This window comes from Alosa pseudoharengus, unplaced genomic scaffold (genome assembly GCF_046254945.1).
Source record: "Alosa pseudoharengus isolate Yale_2024_CS ecotype anadromous, Long Island Sound unplaced genomic scaffold, YU_APseudo_1.1 YU_APseudo_1.1_scf_24, whole genome shotgun sequence".
NCBI lineage: Eukaryota > Metazoa > Chordata > Actinopteri > Clupeiformes > Clupeidae > Alosa > Alosa pseudoharengus.
In genome coordinates, this window is record NW_027468689.1 from 27,578,958 (window position 1) to 27,596,237 (window position 17,280).

Below are 17,280 nucleotides of genomic sequence, written 5' to 3' on the forward strand. Positions count from 1 at the left end.
TAAAAAGTAAATCATGCATAATTTAAAAATAACTCAATAGGCTACTTGGCTACGCAATAAGGTTTCCATTACAGCACCGCGGACGTTCAATGAACGCATGAAAGCGGATGGTTTGTTTGAAATCCCGACACTCTTTCAACTACATGGAACGTAATAGTGATCATCAAATACCTCCCCAGATTTCAGTGCCCATCAGTCCCAACATTTAACAATATAATCAAACAGTCCAAAAGTAAATTAAATATCAAACTAAACCGAAAATGTCATGCTTTTGAAGGCCTACCAGTATGCCGCTCCAAGAAACGCATGTCTCAAAATAAAACTCGCATAAGAAATAAAGGGCTGTCTCGAATACAACCCTGCCCCTAAAGGCCTGTACTTTGTCTTAAGACCCCGGCCATAATTTGAGGATTTACTGTATCTAAGTAGACAAACTGGCTTCAGATATCCAACAGAGTGAATAGAGATTGTGCAGTCTTAACTATGGTTAGTGACGTGATGCTGTTAAGCGGGAGTTTTACATAGCCTAGCGTAAACCTATAGGTTATTATTTATTTGGCGTACCTATAAGGCTTTTTACCTTATCAAAAGTGAGGGGGACGACTGATCTCTTCAACACTGCGGGGGATTTGGCGCTTGTCACTGTGTGTGTGTGACCGAAGCGGAATGGGAGAATGCGTGTAACAAAAAAAAAAAAAGTTTATGAGCGATTTACGCGCAAATGGGAGAAAAAGTGTGGGGGGGGGGTCCAAACTAACAATTTTAAAAAGTGTGGGGGGGGGGGGGGGGGGGTCCAAACTAACAATTTCAAAAAGTGGGTGGGTGTTTTGTAAGAATTTAAGAAATGTTTGTATATTTTAACTTTTAAATGCATCAATCAGGTGCACTTTCAAAATAAATTCAGACGTCAGACTTGCTTATTTTTATGGAAATATTTGTGCTGTAGCCTAAGCTATTTTGCACTTCAGAATTATAACCATGCACACACAGGTGGAATAGTTATAGTGATATTGTAATAAGTTCACAACCACAAAAACATATGCTACATTTCACAGTTCAGAAATTTTCAAAAATGTGTGTACATTTCAGCACTCCATGAAATTATGCAGAAGTGGTCACCTGTGTTATTCAGCTAGTTTATTTAAGATAATATATTGGTCATTGTAATGGCCATAGCCTATAGCCTATGCTATTCCTTTTTCAGGATGTACCCATATCTGCATGATGTGAATGTTTGCATATGGCTTATGTCAGGCTTTATATCAATATTTGTGTCTCGTTATTTGATTTTCTTCATATTTTTGTATTAATGTCACTAGGAAGCATGCCAATATAAATATATTCATTTATCTGTAATGGGATTGGCTGGAACCTGACAATATAAGAACCATGATAGTGGGATAATCTATGGCTGAGCAATTTACAAAAATGTATGTAAGCCTACTGACAAATAGTTTACATTAGAATACATTATAATTTCGCCCCAATGAGGCTATGTAGAAATGTGTTGCAATTTCAAAACCGGATTACTCAGGAACCACTTATTGCACAGAGGCATGCTTTATATCCTCGTATTCGGTAGGTTTGCTGTTTATTGTGAAATAGGGTTTTCCACGTGTTGTGTGAAGGGTTAGTGAAATATTAAACCGAGAGTAATGGGTAAATGCAAATATGATTAGCCTAAATTGCACGTCGGTTCAATGTTAATTCTCTCGCGAACCATTTATCACAGAAACTTGGCGCTAATATCATTGGAAAGCTTAGATTCCGAACGTTCACATGATGTGTGATATCATATGTATAGGTTTACCTATACATATGACCTACCAGGTTGACACAGCGTGAAAAATACTCAATAATACTCAAAGCATACCTGAAGCCGGGGAAATGCGGGGGGGATGCGCCTGGGATGGCTTCTGAAGTAGCATCGCAAATGAGAGAACATTTTGAAAATTCCACAGACAGGGGGTGCTCTTGAACCCTCTCACCGTCTCTGAAAGCATAACCGTGGCTCAACAGGTAGATCTATAGATAGGCTAAACTCATTTTTCAGGCATCTGACCGACCGGGTTGACACTTCAGCGTGAGAAATCGGTGGTGTGGCGTGTGAGCGTGTGAAACTAATCAAATGCGTGTGTCTCACGGCCAATGCGTGAGAGTTGGCACCTATGCAAGACCCGTTTTTTACTTTTTAAAATTTGTAATACTTCCGCTAGTTCCAACGTGAATATTCGCTAAAATGTCTCATAAATAGTTTGTGAAATTAGAATTTTACAAAAATAAAAATTTTCTGTGTTAATTGAAATGCCTTGCGGCCACCAATCCGTGACGTCATACATTCAGTGAACTCTCAGAAGGTGCACGCAGGCACAGTGCTGCAGGAGACGTTTGGGAGCACGGTAAGGTCACTTGGCAGTTAGCCTATCTGAACATGCAATAGTATTCAGCTTAGAGATAGAGAATAAAATGTTTAAAGTTGTTTCATGTTTAATGAAGTAGGCTATCAAACCCGTTTTAACCTTTTCCTGGCAGCTTCGAAAATCTAAGGCTGAACGTTCATAACATATTCTGTTTAGGTTACTATGTTATAGTAGCTTAGGTTAGACCTAGTTCATAAAACAGAGTAGGCAAACCTTTTCTAAATCGTCAAAAAGCCGACGACATAGGCTACTGTAGTTGTTTAACTAACCCAACTCCACACGTCGTTCTCTGTTTACAGTAGGCTACATTACGCGCCATTTGACTCAGTGGCCACACACACAGCACGTGAATCTGCAAGACACCAGCTTGCTAATGGTGGTAGTTCACTGTGATTAAAATTATAGCCTGACAAGCCAGACTAGGCAATAACATATTTGCTGCCGCTAGGGTGCGTCTAGATGTCTAGGCTATTCAAATTAGCTTTGAATTTAATCAATAAGATGTAGCCTGTAGACAATAGCCTAATGAAAACTGAAATGACCTATCCGTCTGTGCCCTGGCTACAGTAGGCCTACAGTACATGCACTCCTATTGAATTTTCAGAACCAAGAGAAATGAGAAAAATGTGTCACAGCTCTGTCTGCTATTTACACCCATTCTTCTTGATACATAATGAATAAATATGAAAATGTATAAAATGTTTATCAGTACATTAGACTACTTTGCAAATTGCTAAACCATATAATAACCTGTCCCACCATCATCATTGAAATAGCATAATGCTAGAATTTAAATGCAAAACCAGTTCAGGTTCAGATGATTAAAGCTTTATAGGCTAGGGAATGTAAAACTTAAGTTACAGTTTACACCATTCAAATTGTGTGTATCTTTTCTAGCTTTCATATGCATTATGTTCTATAAAACATGATATTATATTCTGCAGTGCAAAGATGCCCACTAAAGACAAGTATTAAAGTGCCCATATTATGGAAAAATCACTTTTTCTGGGATTTGGGGTGTTATTGTGTGTCTCTGGTGCTTTCACACGCATACAAACTTGGAAGAAAAACCATCCATGCTGTTTTGAGTGAGATACGGGTTTGTGAATTGATCCTGCCTTCAGCCTCTGGGTGAGCTGTTCAAAATCGCCAAGGCTTCACACGTCACAAGCCGAAATATTTGAATATTCCCACCCCCTCAGAGCATACGTACGGTGTCTCCACCCACCAGGCACAGCAGTCAGACTTCTCAGATAGCAGCCATTTTGTTACCGATTTGGAAGCACTGGTTCAGATTAGAAGACACCATGCCGAAGTACCATGCAAAATCCTATGTTGTTGGCTGTACAAAAGAGCACAAAACACTTCATCGTGTCCCAGCCGAAGAGGACAGAAGAGCGGCAATATCCCTGCTACAGTTGGCAAGAAACTGTCGGTGTATGCCAATCATTTCGAGACTGACTGTTTCAAACTACGGTCAGTACAAGGCAGGATTAGCCGGGAAACTCATCTTAAACGACGGCGCAGATCCAACTTTGCGCGAAATACCTGCAGACGAGGAGCATGTAAGTAGTTTTATACAATTTAATTTGTAAATTAGGGTGAACTAGTGTGTGTTGTAGCAGTGTTTTGCCATTGACACCGAGGCGGCTAACCGCTAGCGCTAGCTTCTAACATTAGTTAGTTTACAAGTCTGCTTGGTTTCTCCTGCAAAGCCATTGTCCAGCGACAGAAACTTTCGAAAGTTGTGCATTTGTAAAAGATTTCTATGCTGTAATGGGTTGCGCAACAAATAGTCAGTTTAAAACAAGTGTGTGTGTGGGCGAGATTACAAGTTTAGTTGTCAATCTACAGTAGATTTTTGCCCACCACATCAGAAGATACAGTAGCTAGGTCTACTAGCTCGCCCCTAATCCAAACACATTATGTTTCTGATCTTTTTAGCAGCTAATTCATGTACAAGGGAGATGACAAATTGTGCACGTATTTACCTGTGTTTATTTAGCAATTCTATACGAACTAACCAAGCAGTGTTTTGCTAAACTAACCAACTAACTAGCTAACCGCTAGCTTCTAGCAATCAGCATTGTCTCGACATTCAAACCCTGTGACCAAATCGGTCATGCAGTACACATCCCTGGCGGTTTCGGGAATTTGCTAAAATAATGCGTTTGGAAATGTTTTCTGAACTGGAATATGGTAGTGTTGTCCAGGGTAGAACGAGTGTGTAGTTGAAATTGCTACATCACTGGACAATTTACACTCAAAGCCAACCATTATTTGTAATTAGTTTCTTCTCTTGTATAGTATTTATTAGTGATCTCTTTTTTTACTTGATGTAGCTGTTGACATACATGTAAGATGAACTGGCCTATACAAAAAAAGAAATGACATCAACTTAAGCATTAACATTACATACAGAAGAAAGACCAGCTACAAAAGATATTGGTTGCCAGACTGAACCCCCTGAAAGAAAGAGTGTTGGCACACAACTGTCTTCTAGGACTCTGCAATTATGGTCATTACCAAAAATATGATATGTACTATATATATATATATTTTTGTCTTGCAGGAACTCCTGCATTCTACAATCTAGAAAAAGGAGCAGACCAGTGAAGACAGACGCTACGTTCCGTAAGTTTTTTTATTTACACAAAAACAAACACTTACATTGTACATGACAAACTACTGCTACAGTGCTTTCAACACAATAAATAAAACCAAACAAACTTACTTAAAGGAACACGCCACCCAAAATCAGTAGTGATATATGTTCTTACCGTAACTTTCACGAGTTGAGTCGTACCTCGCCCGCGTCGGTAGGTGCACTCAAACGCTCTGTCGCGCGGCGCGAATGTGTTAGCATGTTGCTATGCTAGCGGGCTCTGCCGTGGCCGTAGAGAGAGGCACATAGCAGTATTCAAACACCTCCACGTTTTACCTACTTAAATACAGTTGCACGAGTAGTTGATGAAAAATGTTAGGGCACACAACTTGAAACGTGACGATTTTCCAAGCGAATAAACATGACAACTACAATGTGTGGCGCAATAGCACTTGGGAGTACTTCGACCTAGCGTGGTAATATTATTAACACCTAATTGTAGATCCTATCCACCACAGCGTTTAGAATCCATGCTTGATCGACCCTCAGCCTCTCCCTCCCCTCTGAGCGAGAGAGGCACACACACTAGAGATGCGCTGATGGGCTATTATTTCAACCATAACTGCATAGCAAAACTTATCATCCATCAGCCATCCATCAGCACCAAAGTTTGTTGACCAATTTTCAAAAATGCACCTGCCCACCATCCGCTGGTTGTTTTAATGTAGGCTATATGGGTGATGCAGCGCTGCTGACGTGAGGCTAGAAAGCCCTTGCCTGTTCTAGAAAGACTGATCTAATGCAGCAAATATATTAAAAGGCAAAAGTCGTACATTGGCTAGGCCTATCCCCAGAATATCAGCAGCAAACTCAGTCTCTGTCGCGCAAAACAGTCTCCAAATAAAACGCACATCGGCCTGTTGCCTATTCTGCCAGCTTGTGACAATATATCGTCCAAAATGCTTGATTGCATTGCATTCTCCACATTTTTAGCTACATTTTCATGTACCACATCAGCATTTTTGTTCAGTGAATCTTTTGTAAATTGCTTTACAATTACCGTCGGGCCCTTGTCAGCAGACTTCGGCTTGCCTCTTGCCACTCCTTGTCTTCCGATGTCATTTCTGAGTCATCTACAGATGTTCACCTCCCTAAATAGAACCAACTTCAACCTGTGTTATATCCTAGATGAGACTGCCTGGGTTATTTTGTTTAGATATTAGCCTATATATAAAACACATAATTGTAGCCTACCATTCAGGGAATAGGCATTTAAAAGAGAGACAGAGAGTGATATGACTAAGAAATGACATCGGGCGATGGCAGTGCGAGACGTAAGAGCTAAAACTTCTACAAACTCACTAACATCCACAGCGGAAAAAGAAGGTAAGAAAAATAGTCGGAAAACTTAGATGTGTAAGGCAAGCAAGCAAGTTTGGCGGTTGTTACTAAAAATGTGAACATGCACGTTGCATTGTTGTGCGGTGGACTTTCAGAATGAGTCGGAGTTTCTTTAATATCGAGGCGTCATATTTGTCCGATGGCCTGCTATAAAATGAATTGCGATGTCTGTCTGAAAAAGACGCGCTCGTGCAGTCAAAATGAATGGGAGTCTTCAGAACAGGCTTGTCAGTCAACCTGACATAACAGTAAAGTAGCCTATAATGTGAATGACTTGTTATTTTATCAAGGATTTCTTTCTTTTTGCAAAAAATAAAGTACAATAGGCATTAATTAGTAGGCCAGGAGCATGCTGAAATTATGTGGCAAATTGCGTTTTTTATTACAATGATAAAATTGTAAAAGGACGTGACCGAAGCTGAGGCAAGCCAGGCAATAGGCCTATAGGCCCGACGGTAATTGTAAAGCAATTTACAAAAGATTCACTGAACAAAAATGCTGATGTGGTACATGAAAATGTAGCTAAAAATGTGGAGAATGCAATGCAATCAAGCATTTTGGACGATATATTGTCACAAGCTGGCAGAATAGGCAACAGGCCGATGTGCGTTTTATTTGGAGACTGTTTTGCGCGACAGAGACTGAGTTTGCTGCTGATATTCTGGGGATAGGCCTAGCCAATGTACGACTTTTGCCTTTTAATATATTTGCTGCATTAGATCAGTCTTTCTAGAACAGGCAAGGGCTTTCTAGCCTCACGTCAGCAGCGCTGCATCACCCATATAGCCTACATTAAAACAACCAGCGGATGGTGGGCAGGTGCATTTTTGAAAATTGGTCAACAAACTTTGGTGCTGATGGATGGCTGATGGATGATAAGTTTTGCTATGCAGTTATGGTTGAAATAATAGCCCATCAGCGCATCTCTAGTGTGTGTGCCTCTCTCGCTCAGAGGGGAGGGAGAGGCTGAGGGTCGATCGATCAAGCATGGATTCTAAACTCTGTGGTGGATAGGATCTACAATTAGGTGTTAATAATATTACCACGCTAGGTCGAAGTACTCCCAAGTGCTATTGCGCCACACATTGTAGTTGTCATGTTTATTCGCTTGGAAAATCGTCACGTTTCATGTTGTGTGCCCTAACATTTTTCATCAACTACTCGTGCAACTGTATTTAAGTAGGTAAAACGTGGAGGTGTTTGAATACTGCTATGTGCCTCTCTCTACGGCCACGGCAGAGCCCGCTAGCATAGCAACATGCTAACACATTCGCGCCGCGCGACAGAGCGTTTGAGTGCACCTACCGACGCGGGAGAGGTACGACTCAACTCGTGAAAGTTACGGTAAGAACATATATCACTACTGATTTTTGGTGGCGTGTTCCTTTAAATACTTGAGAAACTACACAATTTCACATGCAAAATGTCAACATACCCTGTGCAATACACATACACACAAAAAAGTGAATCACTAGTATAATTTACTATATTATTCAACAACTGTTCATCAGTTGTTGAATAATGTAGTAAATTATACTAGTGATTCACTTTTTTGTGTGTATGTGTATTGCACAGGGTATGTTGAAGATTTGATGGACATGATCATGGAGAAAGTCTTTGTTGACCTATCATCGTATGGAGACGAGATTCTGAAGAAAACATCCCGCCGGACCTGTCTTCACAATATGAGCATCCAGACAAGGAGGAGGTCATCGCCAGCTATGTCTCAAGATTCGATCAAGGGGCGGGAGTTTGAAGCCTACATATCTTCCCTGGGCGTCAGGAAACTCCCGTCACGACACATGAGGGGATCACTACCCGTATCTCTCTACCAAGGAAGCCCCAGCACCAGCTCACAAAACTTAATAGATACCTGTAACGACTGAGAAAAATGAAACATTGCTAGTCAACAGGTTTTATAATGTATGTATAATTTGGATTCAGTGAATCCTTCAATACTGTATTTTTATGTACAATGACAACGGTAAATAAATGTTTATTGTATGTGTAAAATGCTTCATGTGAATTTATGTGTAATATACAGTTTGCTAAGGAAATACTTGGCCATAAGTTCAAGAAAAAATTCTGAAATAGAGGCTTTGGCAGACTATATTTGCTTTTATGTTGTATGAACAGTGAATGGAAGTAGGTTATTACAGATAACTCACTGCTCTATTCCCCATAACTGTAAAGGACCATAGTCAGCCCTGTAAATGTTGCATGCATTCTGCAGTGAGAACACATTTAGGCAAACAGGTTCTAAGCCTGGATGGTCTATCATACATGGAGGCCTTTCATCCAGCTGCTGCAGCCGTCTTGTAACCTATTATGCATAACATAAGGTAAGTATCTGCAGTGGCATCTTGTCTGCAATCATATTGCTGACATAAGTATAGGCAAGATCATGTCACCTGTGGTACCTCCTGGCAGCATAAGTTCTCAGGCTCTGACGGAATTGTTGCACAATTTCCACATGTGCACCTAAACAAACAAATACAAAAGGAGTCATGCATGAATAAAGCTAAAGAAATAATAAACCTGGTATTTTTTATCCAATAATAGCACCCACGATTTCATTTGAACGAGCGTGCTCCAGCTAGCTAGTACTTTTTCTCAGCCTGACGTAAGTAGGTGAATGGTAAGTAGTGCTATTGCTAGGCTAGACTTTCTGAAGTTTACAATGCGAACACACCAGTATACACCAATATATCAAGCGCATACTTGCAAGTCTCTTCAGTATGACAGAAAAATACTACTGTACTTTAGGAACACTCAGTCTGTAGAACAATGGTGTCGGAGCCCTCCATAATTTTACTGTGAAAAACTAACGTTATTATATGTTAGAGCAGGTTACAGGATCTGCCAACCACCTTGGCCAATGTCAACCGAGCGAAGCTTGAAGCAGCGAGGTGTTTACAATACATCACTTCACGTTTAGTGAACAAGAAGCACAATATAGTTTACTACTGTGTAGATACAAATTAATTAAGTTTAATAAATAATGAATAATAATTCATAATAGTGCCTGACCAGGCACTAACGTTAGCTATCGATAACTAGACTAGCCTAACGTTAGCTTTCACGGGCTAAACACTGACTAATATCTAAGTTTAAAAAAAATAGAAAGTTTCACTAACCATTCAGAAGCATCTTGCTGAATTCTCTCGGGTAGTGCAGGAGACTCCCCTCCTTCAGGATCAGATTCTGGCTTGAACATGTATGGTTGAACTACTGCCGCCATGTCCGTGTGAAAGTTAACGTAGTAGTAGTGGTAAGAGTCAGTGGGGCGTGGGCAAAGATTCTAGAAGCTTTAGGCGTGGCCAAATTAGCTGCAGATCATGAATATGTAATGAGCAGCAGAAAACAGCACATTCTGAAAGGGGCTGAAACAGAGGGTAATAGAGGTAGGTAACAATCGTTTCCTACACGCTATTTCCACCAAACAACTTCAGAAACATGTTTTCTGGAACTCAAAGACCTATTTTAACTTGTTGAAAAATAGTCATAATATGGGCACTTTAAATAAAGTTAACACGTTTTCTGAAAATTTTGTTCCATGTGCCCTTTTTTTAAATTTGAGCCCCTGCCCCTTCAAAGGTCTCTGCACGCCCCTGCTGTTTACTGATGGCATTCATACTAATAATTGATATCAATTGCAACAACCAGAGAAATAAAAATCAATTTTATGAAATATGACCTATAGGCTACACGCAATGGCCAGCGTCACAAGACTCTAATAATGTACATAACACCGAGCACTGCGTTAAGAAGCGCTTCCGTAGCTCAATTGACAAAACGTGGCTACTTGAAGGATTGGTCCAGTAGCATCGCCGGTTCGAATCCGGCATGATGCCGTGTGCGCAGCTGTCACCCGTTAATTTTACTCTCCAGCGGTCATCGCGATCGCGAATTCGTGCGTGCGTGCGGGGTGGCACGTGCAATCTCTTATAAAGCCAAGTGCCTGTTTTTAACTGTTTGCTTTCTGTTTGGTGTGCTGTTTACTGAAGGCATTCATACTAATCATTGATATCAATTGCAACAGCCAGAGAAATAAAAATCAATCTGCCTGAAGTGAGACACATTGTATCATCATCCTATTGTTTGGTATTCATGTTGTCATCCCCTACTTAAAGTGGGAGAACTTTTGACTGTGTAACACCTCTCCACTGTAGTGGATAATCAAAATAAGATTTTACAAATTGTACAGTAACAGTAGACCTCCTCACATGTAAAACAACACTGGCAACACACCATGCCTAATAGGAAGTGTGGGTATTCAATGCAAATGTATTCAAAACAAAATTCCATTTGTTTATTTCACAACTTGCAAATGATGCCTGGTTATCTATAGATCATGGCTTGGATGAGGAAGATTGAAACTGAGAACCCTGAGATAGTGTCCACCATTACCTATGGGACGTCCTATGAGAACAGAGACATTACATTGCTCAAGGTAAAGGGGTCTTGCTGTAACAATGAAACTGCAAAAAAAGGCCACAGCAAGTGGCAAGTAAAGAGAACACTTTGAGACGAAGCTTAAGGCCACATATTGCCAAAAGTGATGATGTAATTTAAAGTCATGAGTAAAAATAACTTAAGAGGGAGTGTTCCATAAGTCTATATTGTTTTTATACTGTCATATAATCCAGGCTAAACATACTGTATCACAGTTGTCATGTATTCACAGGTTCCATATGACTGTATATGCTAAGTACATGAGAGAAAATGTCTGTTAAGTTGTTAAATAGTGCAGCAGGAGCTTTCACCAGAATAATTCAGTTTTGCAGAAGCATGACTTTGCACAGGGACACTACTACCGGGTGGGTGCAGGGATGGGCACAAATGCATCAAAATGTATTTCAAAATAAAATAAACCAAATATCACCAAATACCCACCTTAAAAATGTATCAAAATAAGCTACAAAATACAGCAGCCAAAAAATTTATCAAAATAAAATACTGTATTTTTGTATTTTCAAAATACTACAAAATACTTCTTTCTAAAAGCCTTTTTCTTCTATCCCTTCACTTGTACACTTCCTGGAAAAAACATCTGAAAGCAAGAGACTCCTTCCATAATCAGTCAACAGATTAGATATGCTGACCCCTAATGTTAGACATCCCAATATAAACCTCTACCAGGGTCGGCACCAGCGAGCAACCGGTGTGTGTGTGTGTGTGGGGGGGGGGGGGGCATGACAAAAAGGGGGCTCCTCACCTCACTTTTATTAGTTATTTTTCCAAAATTGCCATAATAAAGAGCATCCTTCGAGCCTTTTGGATAACTGAAACAATATGATCATGGTAGTCTAGTGTTTAATAGACTAGCACACAGCGTTTAATAGAATAGATGTATAGGCTACAATAGCCAATAAGCCTAGGCTAAAGCTGAGTGCAAAATTTCATCATCACTGTCTTTCCATTCATTTTGAAATGTTCTTGTAAGATCCTGCTCAAAAGCAAATTGCTCATAGGGCCTGACAATATTGCAACATTGAACGTAGGCTATGTGATTGCTCGAAATGTTCTTTAAAGTACAGAACTAATTCTAGCCCGTTTACAAAGTGGCTAGGCAGAGGCACCAAATGTGATGGAAAGTTTAAGAGCGAACAGGACACTCTTTTAAGCTTTTAGTATTTTGTGCTGCTCTGACAGTCCACTTTTATTGACTGTTAGGGATGGGCAAAGCGAGGCTTTATGAAACACTGAAACGTTCGAAGCAATTGTGCTGAATTGTTCCGAAGCTTTGAAACAATTCCGACACCTCAGAGCTGTTAGGGTGAAACAAATCTGTCAAATGCTTCCTATTGGAGATGTAGTCTTTAAAGTTCGTGGCTCGCTGTGTTACCTGTGTTCAGTCTTTGTCAAAAGCTAAGCAGCATGCCCTTGGTCAATTACTGGATGGGAGACCACATGAAGTCACAATAAAGAGAATCTTATTGCTGCCACTGTGTGTTCTCTAAATCACTTTCTTCTTATAAAAACTCTCGATTTTTTACCATTCTGAGAGTTTAGTTGAAACTGTGTGGTTAATGGTGAAGTAAGAAAACATAAACAGATACGATCTGAAACAATACCTTAAATCAAACGGGGATCGAACCACATTTGAGCAGCCTGGTCTACCGTGCAAAAAACACCCTCAGTAACCACTACACCATCATGGTTATTGCTTTAGAGAAAGCTACACTGTTAATTGAACGCGCGGGCACGCCTGCCGACACCGGTGAAATGCACCGAAGGTTCACTTAACTTTGGTCACATGACATGGGGATTTTGAACGATGTTTCGAAGCAGTGGTCACATGACATGGCTGTTTTGAACCACGTTTCGAAGCAGTGTTTCGAAACACTTGTGCTTCGAAGCCTCGACACTGATTCGAGACGTCGATTTCGAAAGTCACACCCCTATTGACTGTTAGTCTACTGTTTTTGAGTTTGGAGATGTACAGACTCCACAATTGTTGCACTTTCCAGCCAGTTGGTGTAATAGATTGAATCAGTGACAATAACTCAAAGACAAACAATCCAAATGGATGACTTATTTAAAAATGTATACTTGGTAGCATTTTAACCTTTTAAGTGCCAACCACACTTATAGTGAGTTTCATCACAGTTGAATAATTTTGTATACACCTGAAACTGGTGTGTGCACAACCTCTATCAATGTAAATACATAAATAAAGTAAAATAAAAAATCAGGTCGTCACATTAATACCATCCAATCAGTTAAGCCAATTAGAAGCCAATAATTATTACATTATCAATCATTTCTTATTTAAAATGTGCAAAATTGGAAATGTCCTTGTTTGAGGTATCTTGTCAAGTTACCATAGCACTGAAATATTTCACAGCTCAGAGAACATAGACAAATTTAAAGTCTAGAAAAAAACTGTAAAACAGAAAAAAAAAAGGAAAATAGCAAACTCAAATGTTGCAATATGGCCACACAATAAATTAATTTATGTTACTATACACCAACTGGCCTGTAGGTGGCCGGAGACAGTTTTCTGTGAATATCTCAAGAACCATAGGACCTGGGAGGACCACCTTTTTTTTGTATGTTGGTCTTAAGGGGCCATGTCAACCCATCCCATTACCACTTTTTTCATGTATAGCGCCACTTAGTTAAAAATTAAAAAGCAAAAAATTAGGTGTTTTCATCACAATATCTCTGGCTGACATGGTCAAAACTGCACGAAATTGAAAGTGTAGGATCATTATGACACCCTCCGAATGCTGTGTCTCCACATTAGAAAGTCTCTGGGATAGCCTATCTGAGACGGTGGTCTGGTTTAAATGAGTTACGTTGTGAAATTTTAGAATGACTAAATCGTTTAGTCTATTTCTTTGTATTGTGAAATTGAAATGAGAAATGGACTATTACAATCAATAATATGTTGAAATTAATTAAAAGTAATCCATTTCTATGAAAAATCTATGTCTGTTGTGTGCGTGTGTCAAGGTAAAGCCTAGGCCTACCGTGCGCATATACTGTAGCCTACTGCGCAAAAGCGCCACTTGCGCCTAGGCTATTTCATTGTATCGCCTTGTTAGGCTATGCGCAGGGTGTGCCAACTTTTTATGAGATAGAGAGACCCCCTTAAAGACAAAAAGATAATTCGAGCCCTGCAGTGAACTCTCAGAAGGTGCACGCATGCACAGTGCTGCAGGAGATGTTTGGGAGCACGATAAGGTCGCTTGGCAGTTAGCCTATCTGAACATAGTATTCAGCTTAGAGATAGAGAATAAAAGTTGTTTCATGTTTAATGAAGTAGGTTATCAAACCCGTTTTAACCATGTCATGGTCCATCCATTTCAATAACCTGGCAGCTTCGAAAATCTAAGGCTGAACGTTCATAACATATTCTGTTTAGGTTACTATGTTATAGTAGCTTAGGTTAGTAGACAAACCTTTTCTAAATCGTCATAAGCCGACGACATAGGCTACTGTAGTTGTTTAACTAACCCAACTCCACACGTCGTTCTCTGTTTACAGTAGGCTACATTATGCGTCATTTCACTCCGTGGCCACACGCACAGCACGTGAATCTGCAAGACACCAGCTTGCTAATGGTGGTAGTTCACTGTGATAAACATTAAAATTATAGCCTGACAAGCCAGACTAGGCAATAACATATTTGCTGCCGCTAGGGTGCGTCTAGATTTCTAGGCTATTAAAATTAGCTTTGAATTTAATAAATAAGATGTAGCCTTATAGCCTATGATCTCTGTGTAGACAAGAAAATTTTGTTCCATGTGCCCTTTTTTAAAATTTGAGCCCCTGCCCCTTCAAAGGTCTCTGCACGCCCCTGATAATGGAAGTGAATAAGTGAATGCTGAGGCCTGACCTATTCATGTGGTTTGTCAAGGCTTCAAGACAGTTTTGTCTTTGTCTCTTTTGTCTCGGAAAAACATATATTTTACCTTGCCGTAGTAAATACTTTTCAAGGCTTTTCAATACTTTTCAGCCAAATCGCAAATCTGCCCTCTATGCTAAGTGCACAATATTCCCTATTACAACTTTGTTTGCCTGAATGTCTATCCTCAGTAGGCCTATATAGTATAAACTTAATTTTCATGGGATTTAAAATTAAGTAAATCCTATTTTTTAGCGAAGCTAACAATGTGGTTATAGTAGTGCAAATATGTGCTGATGTTTTGCTCCTTGAGTTTAAGGCTTTGCTAACTGTGGAATATTTTTGATGCTAGTGTTCAAGCAATAGATATACCGGTAGCTAGATATACCTACTGTGGGGGAAAAAAACGTCCGTGCCATGAAAAAGGGAAGAATATATTGAAAAGGATATATTGGGTGTGAAGCAGAAGGAAGTGTGCGGATGAAACTGGAAAATTTTAATTATTTCACTCACTCCAAACTCCTAAATGTTATTATTGATTATAAAATGTTACTTTTAGTTTATCTCATGTTATCCTATTAGAGACACCATCTGACTATGAAAAAATCTGCATATAACAATAATATAATCTGACCCAGTACAGGCAAACCCTCAATTTACTTGCCTTTGGTGTGGTTGATATAATTGACTGTCCAGGAGCCATGGCGTTAGACACGCTTACCCCTGAACATTACATTTATGATTTATTTTTTATTCTAGTTCACAGAAATATGACAGAAAACTTTTTTTATTATTTACCCCCTCCCTCCTGACTCGAGGTTGCCAACCCAGATGCCGAAACACTACTGACTTTGGGCCCTATCATGACATTCTAAAGTGCATCGTCACTCGTCAAAAGTCTATTCAAATTTAGTAGGATGTCCAGTTCACATTGGGAGGGGTTTCGTTCTCAAAAGTGGAGCGCATGGCGTAACAAGGTGTTCCTAGGTCTTTTAATCAGTCATATGGGTGTGTTTGGGGCGTAACATCATTTTAAACCAATGAGAATGACATCTGTCATTCCCTTTAACTGCGCAATGCGCGATATGTCAAATAAATGCATCGGTATTTTGGCATTCAACGGCACATTTGAAGGAGGCTGCTTGCGAGACCGTATGGAATAGTCATTCTTAAACCATGCTTTACTAAAACCTAGCATAGCCTTCACGCATTTGCACTCGTCTATTATTTGAACTCATTGGCAAAGTGAAACTAACTTCACCAAGGAGTCAGTCAACGACAAGACAGTTATATGCAGTTACTTTCACTATTGACTGACAATGGGTTACCATCGAAAACATAGGCTGGAAAAAGCAACACTTACCCTAATGTTGCTCAAATGACTGAATAAAACAACATTTATCCTGCAGAGGAGTTGCTTATATCTCGTGACAGTGCGTCCAACCATACGTGTCTCTCGCCTCTCCCCTAATCACTTTTAACCGTCATTACCAATTTGCAAATGATGGTGAATAACTACTCATCATGAGATGTACAGTATTTCGTAATATCTTTATTCTAATTATGTTTACCATTGTAATCGTGCAATTTGTAATGCTTTGCATGGACGTGCGCTGGTGTGCGTTCATGAATGATAGAAGGATGGTGCGTGCACCTGCCAATATGACTGTTGACATGCGCTCTTAAAATAGCATATGAACAACTCGCCATTGACTTCTGACCAGGTTTAGGTGGTGTATGATAGCGATTTTTAGACAACGCGCCAGGGCCCGCCCTAGGTTGTTAATTGCCACACCCCTGGGCGCAATGCTTAAAAAATAAAGGTGCAAAATACCGAATTCAACTTCGCGCGACTGAAAAACGAACTGTACGCCATGCGCTGGTGCCCCAAAATATAGCTCTTTGTGATTAGTAGATAGGTAGAGGGTGGCGCATCAGGCCAAAACACAACATGACATGACAAAACACAACATCAACATCAGTTGAGGGCTGCAACTTCACTTTTTAAATGACAATATCCTGGTCAGACTACTGTTGTCAGTGATATAAGTATTTGAAATGAACATGATTTCTTAATGTCTAGTGACATATCAGGGCCATTTTATGATTAATTGAAATACATTTCTTACATACAGTGGGCAGTGCTTCGACTTGGCCAGCTTTCCTCGTGGTCCGCGCGCGGGATCACGCGGCATCACGCGACTTTAATTTGTATTTTTCCAGTGACGGTTCCTTTAAGGTTCAGCTTAAATGTAGGATTTATTTTTTTATTTTAGTTCACAGACACATGGCTGAAACATTTTTAGGCTCTTGGCATCATCACATCCTTGATTCTTTTATTCAGGTTCATATCACTAAAACTTTAAGCATATATACAGTCATACAAACCCCCTCCTCTCTCTTTCTCTCCCCCTCTGTCAGACACACACACACCCACACGCATACACAGACCTTTGGCCTAGCCCCTACCCTCTCTCCACCGTTCTGCTGTCGGATGC